This window comes from Sturnira hondurensis, unplaced genomic scaffold (assembly GCF_014824575.4).
Source record: "Sturnira hondurensis isolate 20B ecotype Veracruz unplaced genomic scaffold, ASM1482457v3 Scaffold0023817, whole genome shotgun sequence".
Lineage (NCBI taxonomy): Eukaryota > Metazoa > Chordata > Mammalia > Chiroptera > Phyllostomidae > Sturnira > Sturnira hondurensis.
In genome coordinates, this window is record NW_028096448.1 from 4,506,473 (window position 1) to 4,524,857 (window position 18,385).

At 40.9% G+C, this 18,385-nt stretch overlaps 1 protein-coding gene across 2 annotated transcripts in view; it reads right to left on the reverse strand.

Moving 5' to 3' along the window:
- The window catches only part of DTNBP1 (dystrobrevin binding protein 1), a 168,716-nt gene that overhangs the window by 19,705 nt on the left and 130,626 nt on the right, over nucleotides 1-18,385 (reverse strand). The gene's annotated exons all lie outside the window — the stretch shown is intronic.

Sequence of the window (18,385 nt, forward strand, 5' to 3'; positions counted from 1 at the left end):
TAATCTCTTTGTGTCTCAACTTCCTCCTCTGTACAAAAAAAGACCTATTTCATAAAGCTGTTGGTAGGATCACGGGAGGTGACACGTGAATTGCCAGACACAGCACTAACCAACAGCTGATGGCTAACATGAATGTCAGCATTAGTTAAAAAAGCAGATTCTTGAAAAGGAAATGATATGAAGTATTACCACAAACCAGGATGAATACAATGCTGAGAATCATCCTAACCTGGCCCCACTCAGACATTTCAGAATTAGTCACATTTCAGTGCTTTTAATAATAAGAATTTAGTGTGTGCTCATAAGAGCAGAAAAAAGAGAATTGAAGAGGATGTCTTGTCATTTGTTTTCATTTCAGCCATCAACCTATCTGTTCAAGAGCTTCATGGTTGCCAAGTGCATTGCATAAGTCAACCCTAAAATAGATTAAGTACGCCTCAAACACTTCAAAGTTCAATTAATCTTGAAAAAAAAAAATCCAGAATAAGCAGCTCAAAAACAAAGATCTAGGTAGAAATCACCAAAGGGGTTTTCATTAAAGAAGATGTTGTTTGAACTGAATTAAGATTTTCTATATAGAGAGATATAGTTATGTAACTTGAAAACTCATTCTTCTCAAGACTTCTGCTTCAAGAGTTCAATTCTCTCACGTTTCTCTTTTAAGTCCTACAGTTTTTAGCTAAGGTGTTCTGTATTGGAATGAAATCTGTTCATGTCTCAACCTTCACAGAGGGGGAGGTTTGGATTTGGAATTTTAAATGACTTCAAAAAATAACTCAATTTTTAAAACATGTTACACACTGGTTTGAAATATCCCCAACTGCCCTATATGGACGGGTTCACACTGTTTCTGAGCGCGTCCTATCTCAGGGCTGACCCCTCAGTATCTCTGAAGAGTGCCCCCAGCACCCCCACACCAGCCCCGTACTCAGGGCAACGATGAAACAGCACCTGGCACACGTTACAATAACTGCCCTGCGCAGTGGCTGAGAAGGTTCACCCTCAGCTACACCCCTGGTGAGATGTCCTAATTCTGCTGCTTGCCCTGAATCATCAGCCCAGTTTTTGCCAGGAAATGACCATATTTGGGAATGGTGAAATGACAGAAGGGCATCTGAGGGAATATTTCAAGTCTAGAGGTTTAAATAATGTGAATTCTAGAATGACTATGGAAAAAATAAAGTATGGATCATTTTCTACAAGAAAAAATGCTGCCTTTCTCCACATTTAAGATGTCACTTACTATACGGGGGAAAGCAAGACAAATATAAAGATTATAGAACTTCAGAACACAGCCTTAAGATTAAAAGATGAATCCGCGAAAGTTTTTTTCCTATCAGAAGCCAAGAGTAATCATTTTACACCATCATCAACCCAGGTCTGTGTTTCCTTTATTTCAACTTCAGATCATCGCTCAAGTTCTGTCTAACTGCAACTGCCACGTTAGACTCCACTGCCAATTTCAAATGGATAAATTACTCAAAACAACAAAAAAAAATCCCATTACCAGTTAAGATGGCATAATCAATTCTCAATTATATGTTTTAATGGGGCATATGGGTTCCACAGGATATATAAAATATTTCTAAACATCCATCAAGCTCATTTTAGGAACCATTTCAACCAATTTCTGCAACTAAGCCTTTAACACAGCTGTTAAGCACTAAAAGGCAGTGAGGGGCTGGGACTGAACATGGCCCCACAGCTGCCAGGAGGAAGGGAATGAATGGATCTGTGAGGACAATCAGGACAACCTCTCTGGTAAAAAAGTTCATGCAAGAGCCCTGGCTGGTGTAGCTCAGTGGATTGAGTGCGGGCCTGCGAACTAAGGAATCGAGGTTCGATTCCCAGTCAGGGCACATGTCTGGGTTGCAGGCCAGTTCCCAGCAGGGGACTCACCAGAGGCAACCATACATTGATATTTCTCTCCTCTCCTTCCCTTCCTCTCTAAAGATAAATAAATAAAATCTTTAAAAAAAAAGTTAATGCAAGAGTTAATGAAAAAGAATTAATAAAAATCTCATTTTAAAAGAGAAACAATATAATTTAAATATAAATTAAGAAAAATTCTGGTAATCTTTACATAATATTAAAGATTAAGTTAATTTTCACCCAAGATAAATAAGCAAGACTAAAAATAAATTAAAAACCTATGGTTTAAATATTTATAATTCAGATGTTTTTATATTGTTGGAGAGTGTGAGTTCTGTGATACTAAAGATACATGTGCCACGATCAAGGGAGAAATACAAAATCTCTGTGAATTTCTAAATACAAATAGTAAACAAATATCTTCCCAAACTGTTTTAAATAAAAACTTAACTGCCAATCAGCTGTCAAACTACAGGACCACTAAAAGACAATACTACAATCTGTCAGTGTGACAACAGTTTTAATAATCCTTCTGAAATCACCAAAAATAGATGACCACAACTAACATTTGGGTATAAATGCATCAGGTTTTCTTCTTTCCTTGAACTACATGAACTTACTGTATTCAGTCTTTGTGGGGAGAGGGAGTGCCACTGGAAGAATGGTGGTTTTTAACTTTTTCCTTGGAAACAGTTACAGGTTTACAGGATGTTGTCCAGGAACACACAGTGTGGTCTTGTGCATCCATCCTGAACTCGCTCCACGCTAATATCTTAGTACTGGTACCATATCAAAACCCAAGGAACTGACACTGGTGCCCTCCAGAGTGTACTCAGACTCCACCAGCCACACGTGCACTTGTGTAAGCGTGTGTTGGGCGGGTGCAGGGGAGATCTACGCAGCCTTAGGTCTTCTGTAACAACCACAATCAAGACATCCACCTCAAGGCTGCCCCACATCACCTTGTAACCACACCTTCCCTTGCCCAACCAACAGCCTATTCTCCAAATCTATAATTACGTTAGTTCACAAGCTTTACATAAACAGAACTGTGAAGTCTATGCCCTTTTGAGATTGTTTTTTCTTTTTCTTTTTTTACTCAGCAAAATTTCCTTAAGGTTCATATCCAAGTTGTTAGGTGTAGTAATAATTTGCTCCTTTTTCTTGCTGAGTAGAATTTCATAATACGACAGTTTGTTTAGTCATTCGCCCACTGAATTCATTCATTCACTACTGGCTATTACTAACAAAGCTGCTACAAACACTTGTGTGCCAGTTCCCGCATGAAAGGAAGTCATTTCTCTGAGGTCAGTGTGTAAAGACGCAAATGTGGGTCCATGGTCAGCACACTCTCTAGTTTGCAGAGGAACTGCCAACCTCTGTTTTGGAGCAGCTCTCCCTCTCCAGCCCCATCACCCACGCACGTCTGGGAGACTCCATTTCCCCCGTCCTCAGCAGCATTTGGCGAGACCTACTAACCGTACTGCAGGGAGTCTGTTTCCCTTCGTCTCCTTTTCCTCAGAGTGTGTGTCTCTTAAAAACAAGTCTCAACTTCCTCTTAAGTATTTTAATTGCTTCTTTTCTAAAGGTACTTTTAGTTGCTCAAGACATTTCTTTTTCCCCTACTTTACTGTGTTAAAACATGTAATTAAAAAAATATTCAGGTACTGAGGACTTGCAGACAATGACAAAATATGTAAGGTTTTCTTCTAGTTTTCAAACCCATCAGTTCTGTCCTTTTACTAGTTAACAGCTGCTTTATTTCTACCTTAAATTAGTTTTCAAAAGAAGACAAACTCGACCATTTTTAAAGTCTCTCTAGCCTCCTGCCCCCACCTTGAAAAATAAATACAAACTATCTCAGATCAGATGCAAACAGGCACTTCAAAAGATTTTTGTAGAGTTGAGGATTTTATACACGGATTTTTAAAATGTCACCTTCTCTGCCCTGTGTTTCTACAGGTTTTTTAAAAAAATTTGATTGTTGTTCAATTACAATTGATCCCTTTTCCCCATTATTCTCCCCTGCCCTGCCTGTTTCTACAGTTTTTAAAAGTTTTCTGTTTAGCTTTGAGGAATAATTAGNACCCACGCACGTCTGGGAGACTCCATTTCCCCCGTCCTCAGCAGCATTTGGCGAGACCTACTAACCGTACTGCAGGGAGTCTGTTTCCCTTCATCTCCTTTTCCTCAGAGTGTGTGTCTCTTAAAAACAAGTCTCAACTTCCTCTTAAGTATTTTAATTGCTTCTTTTCTAAAGGTACTTTTGGTTGCTCAAGACATTTCTTTTTCCCCTACTTTACTGTGTTAAAACATGTAATTAAAAAAATATTCAAGTACTAAGGACTTGCAGACAATGACAAAATATGTAAGATTTTCTTCTAGTTTTCAAACCCATCAGTTCTGTCCTTTTACTAGTTAACAGCTGCTTTATTTCTACCTTAAATTGGTTTTCAAAAGAAGACAAACTCGACCATTTTTAAAGTCTCTCTAGCCTCCTGCCCCCACCTTGAAAAATAAATACAAACTATCTCAGATCAGATGCAAACAGGCACTTCAAAAGATTTTTGTAGAGTTGAGGATTTTATACACGGATTTTTAAAATGTCACCTTCTCTGCCCTGTGTTTCTACAGGTTTTTAAAAAAAATTTGATTGTTGTTCAATTACAATTGATCCCTTTTCCCCATTATTCTCCCCTGCCCTGCCTGTTTCTACAGTTTTTAAAAGTTTTCTGTTTAGCTTTGAGGAATAATTAGTTTCTAAGACTTAAAATTGTTTTATACCATATATTATTATCTATGAGTATTCTATATTACAGAGCCCTTATGCCTCAGAATTGGTATTTCGAAAATTCTCCTGTACATACTAAAGTAAACACATTTTTTAAATGAAATGACTTTTCAAAAGACTTTTCTTCACTCTCCCTCCAACACACATACCCACAACTTACACACAGTTATCAATAACCAAATGGTATTATTTAGTTTCTTTTATATGCAACTAAGAAAGTCTGGTCCTTACCTAAAATATGGTGGTTTAGAATAATGGCAGGCTTTGGAGACAGTCAGAATAAGTAACTTTTAGACAACAAAGGACTCATGGCAACTCCTCAAGAGACTTCACGAAGTTCAGTCCTTCTGAGCAGCAACTGACCAGCTGTTTCCTAAACCCACGTCACAGGAAACAAACACTATTGTAGCATCTCAACTTCCGGAACACCTAACATTTCTATCAATTACCCTGAAGGAAATGACCACTATCTAGAATACTAACAAAAGGGATACTGCAGAAACACAATGTGTACCAGGTTTGCTGAAAAAAATGTAAGACAGAAATGCTCAACTGGACCTTATCTTTTCTGGGAGGGGCAAGGCAGCCTTGATGACCCGGTGTAGCTCCAGGTCTCTGAGCCACACGGTTCAGCCTGCAGGCCTCGCATCAATTTAAAGGTAGGGTGTCAGGGGCTGGATATGCATAAAAAGGTCACTTCCAGTTTTTGGTCACTTCAAATTCTTAAATACTACACTTGTATTTTTATTAACTTTCATTGGGGATTGAATAGGTAATCCCAAATCTTGTCTATTTTTTGGAAAAAATGTATCAAAATCAGATTAGCAGTAAGAAATTTAGGAGCTTGACTTCTGGCCAAGATGGAGGTGTAGCTAGATACACTTCGCTTCCTTGAACAAACAAAAGGACAATAAGGAATTTAAAAACAAAAACAACCAGAGCTGCTAGAAAATCGAACTGTATGCCAAATTCAACAACCAAGGAGTTAAAGTAGAAACATTCGTCCAGACCACCCCACCCTGACAAATATCTAAGGCTCTACCCTTTACAAGGTTAATTGGTGCACTGAGACAAAGAAATAGGCCCAAATGAAAGAACAGATCAAAACTCCAGAAAATGAGCTAAGTGATGAGGAGATAGCCAACCTATCAGACTCATAGTTCACAACACTGGTAATAAAGATGCTCACAGAAATGATTCAGTATAGACACAAAAGAGAGGATGAAGTGAAGGTTATGACAAGTGAAATAAAGAAAAATATACAGGGAAACAACAGTGAAGGGAAGGAAACCAGGACTCAAGTCAACAATCTGGAGCAGAAGCAAGCAAGAAACATTCAACCAGAACAGAATGAAGAAACAAGAATGCAAAAAAAAACCCGATAGGTTTAGGAACCTGTGAGACAATCAATGTTAAATGCTCTAACATCTGAATCACAGGAGTGCCAGAAGGAGAAGAGCAAGAAATTGAAAACTTATTTGAAAAACTAATGAAGGAGAACTTCTTCAATTTGGCAAAGGAAATAGACTGCCAGGAACTTCAGGAAGTCCAGAGAGTCCCAAAGAAATTGGACCCAAGGAGGAACACACCAAGACACATCATAAGTACACTGCCCAAGATTAAAGGTTAGGAGAGGAATCTTAAAAGCAGCAATGGGAAAGGAGACAGTTACCTACAAAGGAGTTCCCATCAGACTGTCGGCAGATTTCTCAAAAGAGGCCTTGCAGGCAAGAAAGAGCTCGAAAGAAGTATTCAAAGTCATTCAAGGCAAGGACCTACATCCAAGATGACTCTATCCAGCAAATCTATAATTTAGAATGGAAGGGCAGATAAAGTGCTTCTCAGATAAGGTCAAATTCAAGGAGTTCATCATCACCAAGCCCTTATTATATGAAATGTTAAAGGGACTCATCTAAGAAAAAGAAGATAAAAAATATGAACAGTGAAAGGACAGCAAACTCACGGTTACTAACAACCACACCTAAAACAAAAGCAAACTAAGAGGACAGCTACATCAGGAACGGAACCATAGAAAGGGTTAGCAACAGGGGAGTGGGAGGAGGAGAAGGGGGAGAAGATACAGAAAATAAGTAGCATAGACAGTAGGTAAAAAATAGATGGGGGGGGCAAGAATAGCAGGGGAAATACAGAATCTAAAGAACTTGAGACACGTGGTCATAAACTAAAGGGGGGAATGGTGGGGAAGGGGGTGTGCAGGGTGGAGGGGAATGAGGGGGGGAATAGGACAACTGTAATGGCATAATCAATAAAATAAAATATATTTTAAAAAAGACACAAAGCTAAACATGCTTTTGGATGCAAGGGCCTCTCTTTATAAAAGTCCTCATGCCACAAATTGGAGCCACTGTTTCAAATGTGCAGTGACAGTCCAATCTCATCATGCTTGAAATCTGGTCATTCTGTTGGAAACCTCATTATTTACAGAAAACATTTCAGGAATGGGGATTAATCCCTTTCAGTTACAACCTGTCGAAGGATTATGAATGAGTAACTTATGAATAAATTAGTATTATGCATGGCTGCAGTAGTCCCCTCCCTCTTTCCACTGCAAGTCCCTCCTCACATCCAGCTAATGAGACAGGGATGAGTAGGGACCCTCTTTCCCAGGCAGGCTGGGGCTCAGCTGACAGGGATGGCAGGAGACGGCCCCTGAGTAGCTCTACCAGTCCATAAGCAGACAAGGGGGTTGCATTAAAAAAGAACTAGCAGGGCAATGTCAAAGTGCAGGCAGCATGCTAGGAGCCTGAGTGTTCTTCACTTTGTACTACTTCCTCAAACTTCACCAGCTAGAGATTTTTATGTTTTAACATGTCATCTTTAAGCAAGTAGAATATTGCATTTGGGAGCTTTGAGAAAATTTTCACATTCAAAATAATGTGAATTAGTTTATTATGTTTGCTTTCTCCCTAATAATTCTCTCAGATTAACTGCTGGGGAGAAATGGGTAGGAAGACAGATGTTTGGGAAGAAAGCAGCAACGGGAAGGGAGGGGGTAGTTGTGGTGTGGCCTCTGCAGGGACACTGGCCACGAAGGTAGCATGCCTGGCAGAAAGAGGGAGCAGAAAGGCATAAAGGACAAGAGGAAATATCAGAGATTTTTCCCAATTGAAAATTGTGTCCATATACACTTTTTAAAGATTTTGTTTAAAGATTTTAGAGAGAAGGGAAGTAGAGAGAGAGAGAGAGAACATCAGTGTGTGGTTGCCTCTCATATAACCCCCCAATGGGGACCTGGCCTGCAACCCCGGCATGTGCCCTGACTGGGAATCAAACCTGCAGGTCCACGCTCAATCCACTGAGCCACAACAGCCAGGGTGTGTCCATAGATTTTTTAAATCCTCTGCTCTTACTGTTTTCTCCTGCCTCTTCAACTACATTACGACCAGTGAAGATTTTTCTAAGAACAGCTTAGAAACTAAACCACTATTCAGAAAGGTTCCCTAAGAAACTGCTTTCCCAGTAACAAGGGAGAATCAGCACCCTATGGTATCCTAAACAAACCAAGCTCCCTCCCCATGCCCTGATTGTGAGGGAGCTTGCCCTTCGCCCAGAGACCTGCACTCGGCCAACTTCCGTGCATCCTCCAGGTCTCAGCTCAACTGCTCCCCGTCCTCTGACAGACGCAGTAGGTTTTGGGCTCTCTTTCCTCCATGCTCCCCCTGTAACACATGCATCTTCACTGTGGCCCCACGCTTGCCCTGTCACTCAACCAGACACTCAATTTCAAGGCACACACTATGTCTTTTAAAGAGGACCACGATGTACCACCCCCAAATATGCTTCTTTGACTTTAGGATTATTTTGAGATGAAGGCAACTCAGAAACAGCAAGCGTAGGAAAAGCACTTTGCCCTTCTTTTTTGTCTAAAATCAGGTTATGCATTTCCCTTTGTAAAGTAAATATAAATTTCCACCAGTAAAGGTGTCTCCCTCTCTTACTGCAGGAAGAGGATGATGACAGTCATTGGGGATGATTCAGCAATGCAGAATGCATCAAACTTGAGTCTGCATGGCACATCTCTAAATAACCCTTCTCTTCCATTATTTCTCCCAGATTTTTAACACTCCTAGAAGTCCTACCACCTCACTTCCTTTATCTAGTTACTTCTCCACAACGTAGCATCCTTTGTTAAAATGTATGTGCGTCCATGGGTCTAACTGCTGCTTTGGATCTTCACTTCTTTTGCCTCTGTGTGCATGTAAAAAGGAAAAAATTAACACCGAATCAAATGTGCATGCTTTTTCTCCTGTTAATCTGTCTTTTTTCAGTTTCATTTCAAGGCCTTAGACACTAAATCTAAGAAGCAGAGGAGAAAGCCTTTCCTTCCCTACCCTTTCAACTTGGCATTTAATGCCTGGAACATGCTCAGCACAAGTCTGATGAGTGAAGAACCGGTTAACAAGCACAAGATGGAGACTGCGCAGTAAATGCAAACACGCAGGAGCAGGGCACCAGCAGCTGCACCGGGCAATCACAGCCAGCCCAATGTTCAAGAGGCAGCGGAGCAGACGGTAACCGGCACAGGCAGCTCAGGAAACAGCAGTGCAGCTCACAGGAAACCCTGGCACGCTGTTATGGGGGCTGAGAACCAACACGCACAGTCACCAAGGCTGCAAGTAGGAGGAGGAAGTGACTACAACTGGCTTTCAGAGACTGCGGTAGATGATGATGTCAAGTGATCCGTATAATCAGTGCAGTACCCATTGTACTCAAAAACACCTGACTTTAATAGGATTCATTTTAGGACAAAATGCCATTCATTACCCAAGGACTATGGAAAAGTTGGCCAAGAAAGCTATAAAGGTTTAAAATAATAGTGCTCCAAAAAATAACCATCCCCAAATGATCAACAAAATATAGCCTCCGAATCATGCCTCAAAATTCATATTTACAAAACGATGCAGTGAACCTTTCCTTGGGGTTGACAACTGAAAGCAGCCTGAGAAACTGGAAGAGTATGGGGGGTTTATTCAGAATAGCATAAACCTGTAAAAAATACTTATCCATTCTGTAAAAATTTCAACACATGAAGGGATTATGGAATTCCCTTCTATGCACTCGATTCACATCACAGCAATTCATGTATAAGAAACCTATTTAGTTTCAAGAAGAGTGTAACTTACAAGCTGAGCTAAAATAAGATCCATAATGTTTTAAAAACTGTGATATATCAGTGTCCTTTTTATGAACTCATTGGATGTCACTTCCTTAGAACGAAGGCTTGCAAATGTAAGTTTTCTTACGAAGGAGTCTTCCACTGTTCTAAGCACAAAGTAGGAACTCAAAAATAACTGTGGAATGAGTAAACTGCTGACCGATGAGACAGGAGTGAAAAGGCACAGTATTCAGGAAACAGGCACTAAGGAAAAATGTGTAGGCCAAGCCAAAACATTATTATTTTCATTTCATCACTTTGTCTTTTTGTATATGTGAAGTGAGAGAGACAGAGAGAAAGAGAGAAACCCCCAAACTCCCGAAGTCTTGCCATCTTACGAAAATGTCTGCTTAAAAGTCTAGTGAAACATCTCGTTTCTCTAAGAGATGGTTTGCAACGTATCGGGACAACCACCTGTTGTATATGCATGTTCTGTAAATATGTTAGTATGTAAACTAAGGCCCTGGTTAAAGATCCAAGCTTGTTAAACATTTAAAAACACAAACTTCGTATTATGTAAGATGGCACCATACAACATACATATTCTATTTTTTTAATTCAAGTAAGAGAACCACACAGTATTCCAGACCGGTGATTTGATTAGCATTTTGGCATAAATTGTTTTAGGCTTTTGAATAGTCTTTATCCACCTTTTCCTCACATGCAGAGAAACAACTTCATTTATTCTTCATGCTCAAGGGAACTGATGGAAATGATCTTGGCAACAGGTGACTTTTGTTTTTCTGGCTTAGAAAATTTTGCCATTTCTCAAATTCACGTATTAAAAACCCACGCGAATCGCTTAGAAAAAGGCCCAAATGCCTGATGGTTAATTTTTTATATCTTTTCATTTTCTGCCTCTTTTCTTTCCAAAACGGAATTCCTTCCATTTATGACCATGGACGTACACCCAAGAGATGAAATATCCTCGATTTACTAGAATCTCTTAATTTTGACAGTCAAAAGGTCCTAGGTTTGCCACTTAGGACATTAAGAAGCTAAAGTGATTTCAACATCATGTTCTATTTTTCTTACTTTACAGCAACATTTCAGTACTTCACTTTCTCTATAACTTAAATTAAGAGAAACCTTTGATTCTCTGTGTGTACTTCAGAAAATCGTAAAAAGGAAATAGGTTGCCAGGTATCACTTTAATTTCACAGACAGAATGGAAAGCATTCAGTAAAAAAGAATACACGTTAGTTTTCTGGAAGACACTTCTTGCCATTAGTCTAGAAATCCCAGTGCTTCCTGTTGTGTTTTGAAAGATAAAATGAATTAGATTTATTGTGAGCCCTTGGAGAAATAGTAATTTGCTTCTATTAATTCACTGAGTCAATTAAAGGACACGCTGAGAATATCATAGAAAAGATCTTCCACATCTCATCTTTCAGAACTAAAATAAAAGCTTGAAGCGGAAAGTCGATACTGTAGTCCTTGAAAATGTCTTAAAATCATCTTTTGATGAGCTTGTGTATTAGAGCTCACAGCTTGTGTCACTTCCATTGTTCTCTTGTGTTCACCAGGCTCAATTACGCAGGAGTTTAGAACAGGCCTCCCTAAAATGTGCTCCTTTGGTATGTGGATTACTTTGAGCTAAAGGCAATCAAGACTGTGGGCTCGGGAGAAGTTCTGTCCTATCTTAACCACCTAGAAGAGTCTCAACTGGAGGCTTGCCCATAATCAGAGTTAGCAACAGAAATAACATTTTATTACCTATCTATAGAGCAGAGCAAGCATCTAATTATTGAACTTCTGCTCCTACTATCCTGCAGTGACCTTCCTCCCCTCAGTGCCCCAAGGTGCCTCATCCTTAGCACAGAATGCCACATATATCTCACTCTACCTCTCATACATGTAGGGTTCACATAAGTACATGTGTGGTTAAATTCAGCTATTTCCCCTTGTTAATCTATCTCATGCTGATTTAATTATTAGACCAGCTGGAAGAACCTGGAAGGGCAGATAAAATTTTTTTCCTCTCCCACAGTTACATTTCTCCTGATAACTTCCCAAATTCACAGAACAGGTAGGTTAAACAATCTCAGGCTACCTAACCCTAAAATATAAACTACTTTTACCTAAAGTTTCCTTCCCACATCAATGGGACTTGATTTTCCATGTGTGCAGCACAGTGCTCGGCATATCAGTATTTGCCATTTAAAAAATGAAATAAATACATGAATGAACAGATAGCTTGCTTTTAATTTTTTCCCGAAGTTTCATGAAGGAGGAGGGGTCACTGAAGATGTTTAAACTAAACTGCTGTGTATAAGCCATCTAGACGTCACCTCCTGGCTGAAAACTGCCCAATGAGGAGAACAATAAACAGGTATGTTCTAGGTAGTGGAGTGGAAGCTGAGGACACCAGTTTACTCACCCTTACTGTAATGTTCTGCTTGGAAAGCTTAGCCATTCAGAATTCAAAGCAGGCAGGCTCTCAGTGTCCCTAATATTCTCTATTTTCACATTTCCCCTGAGTCCAAGGCGCCATTCTCTCTCACTAACTGATCAATCCAAATCCATACTGGCATCTTTTAATCCATTTCTATATAGCAGGCAGATTGATTTTTTCTGAAAAGCAAACGCGATCATGTCACTCTTACTTAATAAAACCCCTTCCTAGGGGTTTTAGGACTCAACTGCTCCTAGGATTGCTTCCTAAATCAGGGGTGTCAAACTTATTTTCACTGGGGGTCACATCAGCCTTGAGGATGCCTTCAAAGGGCTGAATGTAATTTTAGGACTGTACAAATTAACTACTCCTTGACTAGGGGCAAGGAGCTTGGTGCTGCTGCCGGGTAGAAACAAGGTGCTGGGCTGGATAAAACAAGGTGGAGGGCTGGCTTTGGCCCGCTGGCCGTGTTCGCCACTTGTGGCTTAAACGATCCGGTCACCTCTCCAGTCTCATCATGTACCTCGATCTACACTCAATCCACTCAGCTCTATCGGCCTTCTCCTACCTCGTCAAATTTGATATAATCCCACCAGCCTTGAGCTTAGCACATGTTGTTCCATCTAACTGAAATCTCTTCTTTCCCCTCTTATCTCCTATTCAGCTTTCAGATATTAGCCTGTGATACTGTGATTTATAAGAAATATATATATATTTGCCCTGGCTGGTGTAGCTCAGTGGATTGAGTGTGGGCCTGTGAACCACATGATCATGGTTCGATTCCCAGTCAGGGCACATGCCTGGGTTGCAGGCCAGTTCTCTGCAGGGGACTCACGAGAGGCAACCATACATTGATATTTCTCTATTTCTCTCCTTCTCTCCTTCCCTTCCCCTCTAAAGATAAATAAATAAAATATTTTTTAAAAGAAATATATATATTTGGTCATTCAGATGACCAAAGCACTTCTCAGAAATATTTGGTCTTCATCAGGGTTCCTGACTCACAGATCCCAAGCCCTTTAGAATTTCTTAAGTGATGAGAACAATGGGCTCTTATGCTCATGTGGTAAATTCTGGTGCCCTGTTCGAGGGTGAGACTTGGCTGCCAGAAGAGCTAGTGAAGTGGTTAAAGGGTTGGAACTTTCAGTCCCACTCCCTGGTTTCTGGGAAAGAGAGAAGGGGCTTGAGGCTGAACCGACTGACAACAGTCAATGACTCAGTCAATCACGATTATATAAGGAAGCCTCCATCAAAATTCAAAACGATAGCTTACTTCTTCTTTTTCGGAGAGCTTCCACATTGGAAAAACCAGAACATCTCCACATGGTACCGTGCTAGGTCCCGACCTCCACAAGGATGGAAGTATCTTTGTTCAAGTTCTCATCTTATATACCTCTTCATTTCAGTCTTGATTTTTATCTTTTAATATCCTTTGTAATAAATCAGTAATCCAGTGAGTAAATAGGTCTGACAAATTAATCAAACCAAGGTGTCAAAAACCTCTGATTTATGTACATCCAGTCAGAAGTACAAGTAACAACCTGAAGTTGTGATTGGCATCCTGAGCTGAAGGAGGTCCTTGGAACCGTCATTCTGTAGCCAGTGAGTCAGAAGCATAGGTAACAACCTGGGCTTGCCACTGGCATCTAAAGGGGGTGGCAGCGGGGGGAGTGATGCAGACACCAGCCCTCAGACATTCACTTGGACTACCAAGTACAGTGGAGAAAAGGAACAGAATGGCTTTTCTCTCAAGGGGAGCAAAACCCACAACCCTTGCCGTGACAGGGCTTTATTGGGTTTCTCGGCACATTACATGATGGTCCTCATTTACTATGCACAGGTTGCTTTAGGTGGTTATCTTTTACAGAAAACAAAGGAGCCAATGCCTCTAATCACATCACAGAAGAGGGATATTTGCAAAGGAAAAGGGCAAAAGTAGTTGAACCAGTTACACTTGTCCTTGGAAGGTTGAGCATGGATTTTAGGAAGTTATTTTGCAGTAAATGTTTGCCAAAAAGCTGGGTGAGGGAGTTTTTAGCAAAAAGCACGACTCAAAGCGGCTTAGGCATATTGCAGGATTCCCCATGGGAGAACCTATCAGTGGGCGTGGGCCCTGTGCATCTCTGAGTAGGAGCTGGGCGTGCGCCATGCAGAACGGTCTCCTACAGGGGAGGCAGTCTTGTAGGACTAAGCCCTTTACCTGTATAATTTGATTCTATTTCCTAATAGATAGTGTAAGAATTGTGTTAAATTCTTGGATACCCTACTGTTGCCAGAGAATTGCTCGTGGGTGCATGGAAGCCTCCATACTCACACATTGGAAATTGGTTCTCAGGAATCTCATTTACAACTTAAGTACCACTTCCTCACAGAATTCCATCACCTCCATGATTAGGTGAAACCCAACCTATTAGAAAACCCCATAGGAAACTCCTAGGAGAAAATCTTGGCTCTGGGTTAGGTAAAGAGATCTCGGATATGGCAGCAAAAGCACAATTCAGTAAAACAATTTGGATAGAAGGGGCTTCATCAAAATTAAAAACTTTTGTGCTTCAAAATATACAATTAAGAAAATGAGAGGAGATCCTAGATGGTAGTAGGTAGAAGTTACACTTGCCTCCTCCCAGGACCAAACTGGAATTACAACTAAAATATAAAACAATCAGCTTGAATAACTAAATAAAGACTAGCTGAACAGAAGTCTTATACCCAAGGATTTACAGAACAAACCACACTGAGACTGGTAGGAAGTGGAGAGATGAGGAAAGGGGCTGGCCCTGTCCCCATCTGCAGCATTGGAGAATCTGGAGGTGATATCTCAGCTGCAAAGGTTCCCCCTGAGCTGCACGGGATCTCAACCTCATGACAGGCTCCCAGCCCAGAGCACCAGAGCTGAGAAGAGGTGCCCACATAACAACTGGCTGTGAGAATCAGCAAGGATTCTGACCACCAAAGAGAGACAAGAGTCTGCTAGAGACCCAGGAGCCTTCTGAAAGGGTCAATGCATGAAATCTCCTTTATAGCCACTCACCCTGGCCTTCCGAGGAGGGAAGATAGAGGAGGCTAGAGCTGTGTGAAACGAGACTGGGATTTGTGGCTCCTGGGATAAAGCTAAAGAGAACAGCTTTCACAGTCCCTGTCACACAGCAGACATTATCTTCCTTGGGTAAAACATTTCCTTCCGCATGACATCAGGCTGGGGGAATGCAGCAGCCCCACCCTGTGTAGCTCAGGCCCTACAGATAAGTCCGCTGCCTGGGCCCAGGGTATAGAGGTCCAGGCTGACTCAGAGGGTGTCAGTGACTGAGCTGTGTGGCCCTGTGGAGAGGCCATTCCCCCCAATACCCTGATGGTGTGAGTGGCACCTCCCCCTCAAGATTAATTAGTCCCACCATTCCAACTCTTGGTGGCCCCACCCTGCTAAGTTTTGGCACTCGAGGAGGTCAGGGCAGAATCAGGACAGACTGAGTTTTGTGGCTCTGGGATGGGGGCCATTCTCACAACCTTCCCAAGAGCCTGACCAGCATCAACCCCCATCTCCCCATAAGAGGTCCACTAGCCACACCCTCCAAATTCTCCGAGTCCCTGTCCTGCTGAGCTCAAGCTCTCCAAAAGGTGGGGCATTATCTGGCACAGACTGAGTTGTGTGGCTCTAGAATGGGGGGGATACTTCATCAGTGCAAAGCCCTTTCTTCACACTGTCAAATCTCAATCTGTTTAAGACTGATACACTCTATTGGCCTTACCTTGTGACTCCCTGACACCCTGCCCCACCACAAAGGTCTGTAGGTATCTGGCAAGTGGAAGCTAGCCTTGGGGTACCCTGGGACTTTTGCTGAGTAGCCAAAACTCAGCACTGTCATCAAGTTTGAACCTATGTCAGTCTGGTAAACACCACTTGCCACTACCTGGTGATTCACTGAGAAACTACCTCTTGCAACTCAATTACCACCAGAGGCTCTTTCAGTGACTGAGCCTAACTGGCAACTGGCAGGCAAAAGCAGGCAGAGGCAGAACTTGGGGTATCTTGAGCCTTTAGGTAACTTTCACCTGGGCTCAGTGCCGGTGGAAGCTGGACTTGGTGTGCAGTTTGGTCCTTTCCATGCATTCCCAGGACCAGCAGAGGCAGCCACCAACTGTGGATGTATTTTTAGCACCTAACAAATTGGCGAGGGTCAGACACAGGCAGTACCTGACACTGATCTACAGTAGAGTTCCTCCAACAGACCTCAGAACCAACACACCCAGTGGTGAGCTACAAACACCACCAGAGCAGGATCCAATTAGATACACAAGGGAGATGTCTGCAAGCTCCAGACCTGGCTGAGGCAAATTCTGCTTTGTGTGGTCAGCACCTGCACAGCAGAATGCACACTGTAGTCAGGGTCAATTTCACAGTTTGCCAGCCTGAAAGTCAACCTGACAAATGAATGACTATTGGCAATCAAGAGGGCTCACATAACCCATGCAAAGGACATTCCTAAAGCACACAGCTCAGGTGATCAAGGAAACTTAGCAAGCGGGTCCCACAGGATACCTACTACATAAGGCCACCCTAGCAAGACCGAGAGACATAGCAGATCTACTGAATATACAAAAACAAACATAGAGAGGCAGCCAAAATGGGGAGACAAAGAAACATGCTCCAAACAAAAGAACAACAGAAACCTCCATAGAAAGAACTAAGTGAAATGGAGGCAATCCACCAGATACAGAATTCAAAAAATGGTTATAAGGATGTTCAAGAAATGTAGTGAGAACTTCAACAGTACGAAAAAGGACATAGAAACCATAAATAAGAACCAGGCAGAAATGAAGAATAAAATATCTAAAATGAAGACTGCACTAGAAGGAATAAACAGCAGGTTAGATGAAGTGGAAGATTGAATCAGTGACTTGGAAGGTAGCAGAAAACATGTAATCAGAGCCCCCAAAAGAAAAAAATTTAAAAAAATGAGGATAGGTTAAGGGACCTTTGGGACAACATAAACTGCAACAAAATCCATATCATAGGGGTACCAGAAAAAGAAGAGACAGAGCAACAGATTGAGGACCTATTTGAAGAAATAATGACTTGAAAACTTCCCTAACCTGGTAAAGAGAAATGGCAAGTTCGGAAAGTGCAGAGTCCCAAACAAGATACACCCAGAGAGCTCCAAACCAAGACACATCATAATTAAAATCCCAAAAGCTAAAGACAAAGAGAAAATCTTAATAGCAGCAAGAAACATGGTTAGTTACCAATAGGGAAACTCCCACAAAACTGTCAGCTGATTTCTCAACAGGAAAATTTCAGGCTAGAAGATACTGGCATGAAATATTTAAAGTGATAAAAAGCAAGAACATACAACCAACACTACTTTACCCAGCAAAACTATCATTTAAAATCAAGGAGAGCTTTCCATACTAGAAAAATAATTTTCTTTAAAAAAGGAAAATCTAAAGAAGTTAATTATCACCAAACCAATAGTATAGGAAATGTTAAAGGGACTTCTTTAAAAAGAAAGAAGAAAAAAAGAGGAGGAATATAGTTATAAAAAATAAAATGGCAATAAATATGTACCTATCATTAAATATCACTATAAATATAAATGGGTTAAATGCTCTAATCAAAAGACGTAGGGTAGCTGAATTGATAAGAAAACAAGAGCCATATATATGTTCTTGACACCTACCTCGGAAAGACACACAAAAACTAAAGTATAGGGATAGAAAAAGATATTTCTGCCAATGGAATGAAAAATAAAACTGGAGAGACAACAGTTATATCTGACAAAATCAACTTCAAAACAAAGCCTATAGTAAGAGACAAAATATGACATTACAAAATGATAAAAGGGAACAATCTAAAAAGAAGATATAACCCTTGAAAACATTTATGCACTGAATATAGGAGCACCTGAATATATACAGAAAAATTTGATGGACATAAAGAGATTGACTGACAGTAATACAGTCATAGTAGGGAACTTTAACACCCCACTGACATCAACGGAGAGAACTTTAGACAGAAAATCAGTAGGGGAACAGAAGCTTAAATTGACATACTAGATCAGATAGATTTAATTAATATTTTCAGATTATTTCACCCCAGAGCAGCAAAATACACATTATTTTCAAGTGCATATAGAACATCTAGGAGAGACCACAT